Below are 7,623 nucleotides of genomic sequence, written 5' to 3'. Positions count from 1 at the left end.
CCTCACTGACCAGAGTGCACCACACAGCACCATTAACATCCCTTCCGCATCCCATGTGGCTCATCCCCCGTCCTCCCCTGTTAAAGTCAATAGAGTTTCACTGGATTTAAGTCAATGCAGAATGTGGCCCAGTGTCTTTCAGGCCCTGTCTTCTCAGGGCTGGCACCACCATGCTGGGCACCTCTTTCCGGCCCTGGTTGTGGTCAGCACAACGCGGTGACTGTGGGCCTGGATTTGGTTTCAGTGTTCGTGCTGACTGGCCCCATGCTGCTATAAATCAGCCCTCTCCTACAAAGCTGGTGCTGTCTGCGTCAGGCATGGATGCAAAACTGGTGACAACTGTGTTTGGCTGTAATTGTCTCTGTGACCGGGGTGCTCTACTCACCACAGGACAGCGCCTCCTCCTGGCCATTCTGGGGATTAGCCCTTCCAGGCCAATGCGCCTTCCAGCAGGGACACTCGGTCGCTCTCTCGCTCCAGGAACCACAGTGTCCTCTTTGTGACTCAGCCCTCCAGCCAGGTCACTGTCACTTTCCTCTTCCGGGAGCGTGTATCAGAGTCCCGGCTTGTCCTCCCATTCACTGCCCCAGGTGCCGCTCCCGCAGTGGCAGATAGGGGGAATCTGGGGTTCCGGCTCAGGGACCCTTTAAATAGGGTGACCAGATGTCCCCACGTTTTTTGGGACTTTTTCTTATATAGGCGCCTATTACTCCCCACCCCCTGTCCCAAATCTTCACAGTTGCTATCTGGTAACCCTACCTTTAAACAGCAGCCAAGGTCTGTTCTCTACACCTTGCTGCCTTTCCCTGAGCCTCTTTCTTACTGCCTGGCCCTCCCCACTCCTCCAGGTTTGCCAGCCTCTCAACTCCCTCCTCCCAGGGAGTAACCGTGGACTACTTGTCTCTGTAGCCCCCAAACACACCTCCCTTCTCCCAGGGAACAAACACAGCCAACTTCCCTGCACCCCACTCTGCTGCAGGTTTCTTGTCTTTATATAAGCCCTGCCTGTTCCTTCCCAGGTGAGCTTCCTTCCAATTAGTTTCCTCCAGCCTAAGTCTCCCGTTTGCAGCCAAATCCAGGCTGTCGATGGGACCCAGGAGAGGACACTTTTGAGAGCGGCCTCACCCTAAGCAGAAGTGTGTCAGGGCCCAGGCTGCCTCTGGTTCAGTGCCCCAGGGGTCGGTCCTGGGGCCGGTTTTGTTCAATATCTTCATAAATGATCTGGAGGATGGTGTGGATTGCACTCTCAGCAAATTTGCGGATGATACTAAACTGGGAGGAGTGGTAGATACGCTGGAGGGCAGGGATAGGATACAGAGGGCCCTAGACAAATTGGAGGATTGGGCCAAAAGAAATCTGATGAGGTTCAATAAGGATAAGTGCAGGGTCCTAGGCTAGGCAGCAGTTCTGCGGAAAAGGACCTAGGGGTGACAGTGGACGAGAAGCTGGATATGAGCCAGCAGTGTGCCCTTGTTGCCAAGAAGGCCAATGGCATTTTGGGATGTATAAGTAGGGGCATAGCGAGCAAATCGAGGGACATGATCGTTCCCCTCTATTCGACATTGGTGAGGCCTCATCTGGAGTACTGTGTCCAGTTTTGGGCCCCACACTACAAGAAGGATGTGGATAAATTGGAGAGAGTCCAGCGAAGGGCAACAAAAATGATTAGGGGTCTGGAACACATGACTTATGAGGAGAGGCTGAGGGAACTGGGATTGTTTAGTCTGCAGAAGAGAAGAATGAGGAGGAGTTGATAGCTGCTTTCAACTACCTGAGAGGTGGTTCCAGAGAGGATGGTTCTAGACTATTCTCAGTGGTGGAAGAGGACAGGACAAGGAGTAATGGTCTCAAGTTGCAGTGGGGGAGGTTTAGGTTGGATATTAGGAAAAACATTTTCACTAGGAGGGTGGTGAAACACTGGAATGCGTTACCTAGGGAGGTGGTGGAATCTTCTTCCTTAGAAGTTTTTAAGGTCAGGCTTGACAAAGCCCTGGCTGGGATGATTTAATTGGGGATGGGTCCTGCTTTTGAGCAGGGGGTTGGACTAGATGACCTTCTGGGGTCCCTTCCAACCCTGATATTCTATGACTCTATGATTCTCTGCCCTGAATCAAGGGACTTGCATTCTCTAGCACCACGAATGGGGATCGGCTGTGCTCTCCACACTCTCACTCAACACAGACCAGGCCAACCTGCCCAGAGTCAAGGGGATGGGCTCTGACCCCCTTCTCCAGCCATGGGCTGCAGTAGCCTCTGTGCCACGCACACACAATACACCAGGGGTTCTCAAACTGGGGGCTGGGACCCCTCAGGAGGTTGGGAGGTTATTACATGGGGGGGATCACAAACTGTCAGCCTCCATGCTAAACCCCGCTTTGCCTCCAGCATTTATAATGGTGTTAAATAGTGGTGAGCTGGAGCCCGTTCGCACCGGTTTGCTAGAACCGGTTGTTAAATTTAGAAGCCCTTTTAGAACTGGTTGTTCCACGGGGGAGAACTGGTTCTGAAAGGGCTTCGAAATTTAACTGGCAAAAGTGGCGCCTTAGGGGCCGACTCCAGGGGTGCTCTGGGGCTGGAGCACCCAAGGGGAAAATTTGGTGGGTGCAGAGCACCCACCGGCAGCTCCCCACCCCACCCCCGGCCCCAGCTCACCTCCGCTCCGCCTCCCCTGCTGAATGCGCCGCCCCACCCTGCTTCTCCGCCCCTCCAGGCTTCCCGCTCAGGCCCAGGGAGGTGGAGGGGAGCTGGGGCAGGGGGGCGCAAAGAGGGCTGCCCGCGCTGCAGCAGGTAACCCGGGGGGGGCGCACAGGGGAACCGCTCCCCGCCCCAGCTCACCTCCGCCCCCCTCGGCCTGAGCAGGAAGCTGCCGCCTGCTTCTCAGCCCTCCCCGGCTTCCCGCCGAACAGCTGATTTGCGGGAAGCCGAGGGGGTGGGGGGTGGGAGAAGCAGGGTGGGGCGGCGCGTTCAGGGGAGGAGGCAGAGGTGGAGCGGAGGTGAGCTGGGGCTGGGTATGCGGAGCTGCCGATGGGGGCTCTGCACCCACCAAATTTTCCCCCTGGGGGTTCCAGCCCTGGAGCACCCAGGGAGTCGGCGTCTAAAGTGCCACTTTTGATGTGATCAGTGGGGGGAGCGGCTGCTCCCCCTGCTCCCCCCCTAGCTACACTCCCCCACCCCTAGGAGCCAGAGGGACCTGCCGGATGCTTCCTGGGAGCTGCCCCAGGTAAGCACCTCCGGGACTCCCCACCTCGCCCCCCGGCAGGTCCCTCTGGCTCTTAGGGGTGGGGTGGGCACCCACTACGGTAGCCCATGAGACCCTCCTGCCCGGTTCTGGGGGCAGTCAGGGAACAGGGGAGGGGGGTGGATGGGGCAGGGGTCCTGGGGGTGGGTGTCAAGAAACACAGGGGGTTGGATGAGGCAGGAGTGCCGGGGGGGGGGGCAATGACCCCCTCGTTGGGTGAGGAGGGAACCCGTTAAGATTTTGGCAACTCATCACTGGGTGTGGGGCGCTTGTGAAAACCTGGCCCTGAGCTCTTTTGAAAAAAATCTCAGTACCACCAACCCCAAACTACAAGGCAGGCCCCCAAAAATCACGAGATTGACTTACAAATAAAGAGATTTTAAGCAAACAGATAAATGTGGATTTTTTAAATTTAAATGTGCTTTCTGGCTCTGAGCCTTTAGTTCACACTCTGGTCACATTTTCAAACTTTTCTCCACAACCAGGAGAGCTAGAAACTTCTTTATTTTCTCAATGAAGGCTGAGGGTCTCATAAGCTCACAGGAGCTGGGACTTCAAGAGAAACGCCCAATATCACGAGCTTCGTCATAAAGTCACAAGTGTTGGCAACAGGGAAATTTGGCCCACAAAAGAGCATTTCTTTAGGATGCAGCATTTGTTACACAACTGAAGAAGCAGAACCACCCCTAGAGGGAGCGCTTTTAGTAACAGGGGTTCTCAAACTGGTGGTCATGACCCCGCTCGGGGTCACGAGGTTATTACGTGGGGGCCGCGGTTACATGCCTCCCAGCTAGCTATTAAGTCTGCTATGAAAAGTGATATTAACAAACATAGAAATATCATTTTAAAATTGTGTGAAATTTGTTTTTAATTTATAAGGGGTGGGGGGTCGCACTCAGAGGCTTGCTGTGTGAAAGGGGTCCCCAATACAAGAAGTTTGAGAACCACCGCCATGGAACATTGCTTTATACAGCTTCTTGCTACAGGAGCTGCTCGGGACAAGTATGTTTGGAGGCTGAAGTGCCTCAAAATGAAGCATGATTTAGTTGGGGTTGGTCCTGCTTTGAGCAGGGGGTTGGACTAGGTGACCTCCTGAGGTCCCTTCCAACCCTGATCTTCTATGATTCTATGAAATAATGCAAATACATGGAGTAGTTTGCAAACCAAAATCCTCATGAGCTCAGAAGCCCCAGCTGCCAGTCAGGTTCCATCGCAACCTCCCCCTCCCCGCCTTTGGTCAGTGTGTGATATTGTCTGAGCAGCCATGCTGAAGTAATCTGATGAGTCTCCTCAGAGGAGCAGATGTGTCAGAAATATCCCAGCCTAATGCCTGAGCTGCCCAGCCACGGAGAGAAACTTCGCTTGTTTTGGAAAGGGCTAAACTGAGACCCACCCCTCTCCTTATACACACACACACACATCCTCTCGGTGCTGGGACCTTGGGTGGATCGGGTTCCTTCCCTCCCAGGCCCGTCGGGGATCTCTGCCAGAATGCGCAGGGTCTCTTGTGCTTTGCTCCCCTCTCCCGCTGTGGGGGGTTGGATGCTGTAAAGGAGAAGAGGGGAGGGGGAGAAAGGCTAGTGTGTGGTCCCCTAGGGGCGGGCAGGCAGCCTTTAGCAGGGACCTGCTTTGACATTTAGGTAGAACCTTTCTCGCCCTTGGGGCGGGGGGTGGGTGACCCCCACAGCCCTTCTCCCCCTGGAGCGAGACGGGCCTTTCACAGGGGCCTTGACGCTGCTTTTTCAGGGGGCAAATCTCATGTCAGATATGGCTCATGGTCCGGGCACTAGCCTGGGCCTTGGGACAGCCAGGTTCAATTCTCTGCTTTACCACAGACTCCCTGTGTGACCTTGGAAAATCGTATAGCTCATGTGTACCTCAGCCGTACAATGGGCTAACAGCACTGCCCTGCCCTCCTGGAATACCTACAGTAAAGAGCGTATGCGCTCCGAAGCGGGGGGACACATATGTACCTAAGGCTGGGTGTCTGCTCCAGGTGTCTATCGGCAGAGTGTAGAGAAATGGCCACCTCCTGGTGGCCTCAGGGCAGCCTGGCACACAGTCCGCACCTCAGTTTCCCTTCGTGGATCCCCAAATAAACTCCACACAGGGTTTTTCCAGTCCATTCACAACAGCCCTCGTGAGGGGTCTGATTTATTAACTTAAAGTTCAACGCTAAACACAAACATCTGCCCACCAGCCTTCAGTTTCAAACTCCCCTCTGGTCAGAGTCCTTTGTGGCTCAGCGAGCTACGCCTGGGCCTTCCGAGCTGGAGCAGTTCTTCTGGTCTCAGGGTCTTCCCTGCAGGAGCCTCTCTCACTCTCTGCCGTCTCACTACATCTGCCTAAGCTTTCCCCTTAGCAACACTAGATAGCTTAGTGCTCTTCTTTTTCCTTCTCTTTTCCCCCTCCCTCTTCTCGGTGAAGCAGACTCAGCTACTGAGCCGTTTCCCCCTGACTGCACCCACCTTCTGCTCTTGATAGGAAATTGCCTATAGGGTTCGTTCTGTAATCAGGGTTGTCTTGGCCCCAGGCTCCCCACCCTGTCACGGCCAGCAAAGCACTGCTCGCATACACCTGACCTAAGAAAGGTCGATGTGCTGGCAGGGGTGGGCAATGTGACCATTTCTGGCCCAGAAGGCGGCACATGGGTGGTTTCTCTTCTGGGATGGTACAGAACAACACACACAGTCAAATAGCTTTCAAGCAGGGTGGTGTGGGAAGAGGTAGGTTGGGTGGAGAGCATCCAAAGGGAACTATGTTCTGGCTCGGCTTCCCAGACTGAATTGTAGCACAGCTCCATTAAGGCCTTAGGTGAGGCTTTTAAGCCTTATCGTAGAATCATAGAAGACCAGGGTTGCAAGGGACCTAAGGAGGTCATCTAGTCCAACCCCCTGCTCAAAGCAGGACCAATCCCCAACTAAATCATCCCAGCCAGGGCTTTGTCGAGCCTGACCTTTCTTTCTTGGGAGAAAGAAAGGGCTTACACACACAAGAATGCCACGCTCATCTCCGGGCTCCCCAGCTGCGCTTTGGAAACAGAAAGCTCCAGCTATGCTGCTTGGTTCAAAGGCTCTGCAAGACATTTCTCTTGGAGAAGCTCACAGACTGGACACCAATGGGCCGAAGCGATTTCCACACTGTTCTCTCACCCCGGCCCTTGTTTCAATATGAACAAAATAATCCTTCAAAAACCCAAATAACCCTAAGCCTAGATACATTTAAAGTTTCTCTATTGTGACACAAGTTCATCCTTATGGCCCATCAGGAGAACTCCTGTTTGTCTCCTGCCTTGCCTCCCGGCGTGCTTTTTGCTGCATAGAGGCAGCATTGGGTAGCGTTTGACACCCGGTTGGCATTGTAAATAATGCTACAATGCAGGGAATGAGGATCAGGCTGGGGGTGGGGAAATGTCTGTGGGTTGGCTGGTTCTGATCTCTTTTCATTTTTGGGGAGGAGACCGTGGGGGAGTAAGGAAACAAGCTCTGGTTCTGGACCCCTTTGACCACTTGAATAGCTAATTCCTTTTGTGGAAAGGAACTGTCAGTGAGGTACGGGCTCGGTGACTCAGAAGGGAAGGGGTTAAACACCAAGTTACATGACTCAAGTGGAGAGATTACAGTGGCATGGGGATCAGCATACACTTTCTCCCCTGGGAAAGGACAGGGCAAGGCAATGCAAGGGGAGATAAGGTCAGGTGGCAGCATGGGGCCTCGTGGGGGTGAAAGGCAGTTTCAGCCACTGCAGGAAGCATGGGAGCAGAAGTAAAAAGGCATTTAGGATGATTCCCTCCCTTCTAGCCTTTGCAAAAGTCCAGGGTGCTCATTTCTCCCCCACCCCACCCTGCACCTTGGGTGGTCACTTCCAAAACGGCAAAGCCATCCTCAAGTGCTACCGGCTCAGAATGGCAGTGCTTTGCACCCTGCACTCACTTTATGCATGGATAAATGATCATACAAGGGGCTGGGAAATGGAGAATCAGACCCACAAACTTCCCATCCCAAATAAGCAGGCCAAAGCGGGCTTGGGAGGGGTCAGGAGGAGGCGAGATTGGGGTACTAAGGAGATGGACACCTGGGAGAGAGCCGATTGGAGTGAGGGGGTGGAAGGGGAGAAGGGGGAGGGAAAGACAGGAGTGGGAGAGCCGGCAAGTGACTGACACGGATGCTTGAACTGCAAGGTCTTGGCTTGATGAGACTCCACTTTCAGGCATTTCAAGGGCATCAGCTTTGTTACGACACGAGGAGAGGAATGGAGCCAGGGGCGTTGGGACAATTTTTATAGTGGGACTGGGGCTGAGAGCCATTGAACCAAACTGTAAAGCCTGTATATGATGGAAACCACTTCAAGAGAGCGGGTGTGGCAGCCCCCCCGGCACCCCTAGT

Source organism: Lepidochelys olivacea (genome assembly GCF_965140295.1).
Source record: "Lepidochelys olivacea isolate rLepOli2 genome assembly, chromosome: 27".
NCBI lineage: Eukaryota > Metazoa > Chordata > Testudines > Cheloniidae > Lepidochelys > Lepidochelys olivacea.
This window is presented reverse-complemented; position numbering follows the sequence as displayed.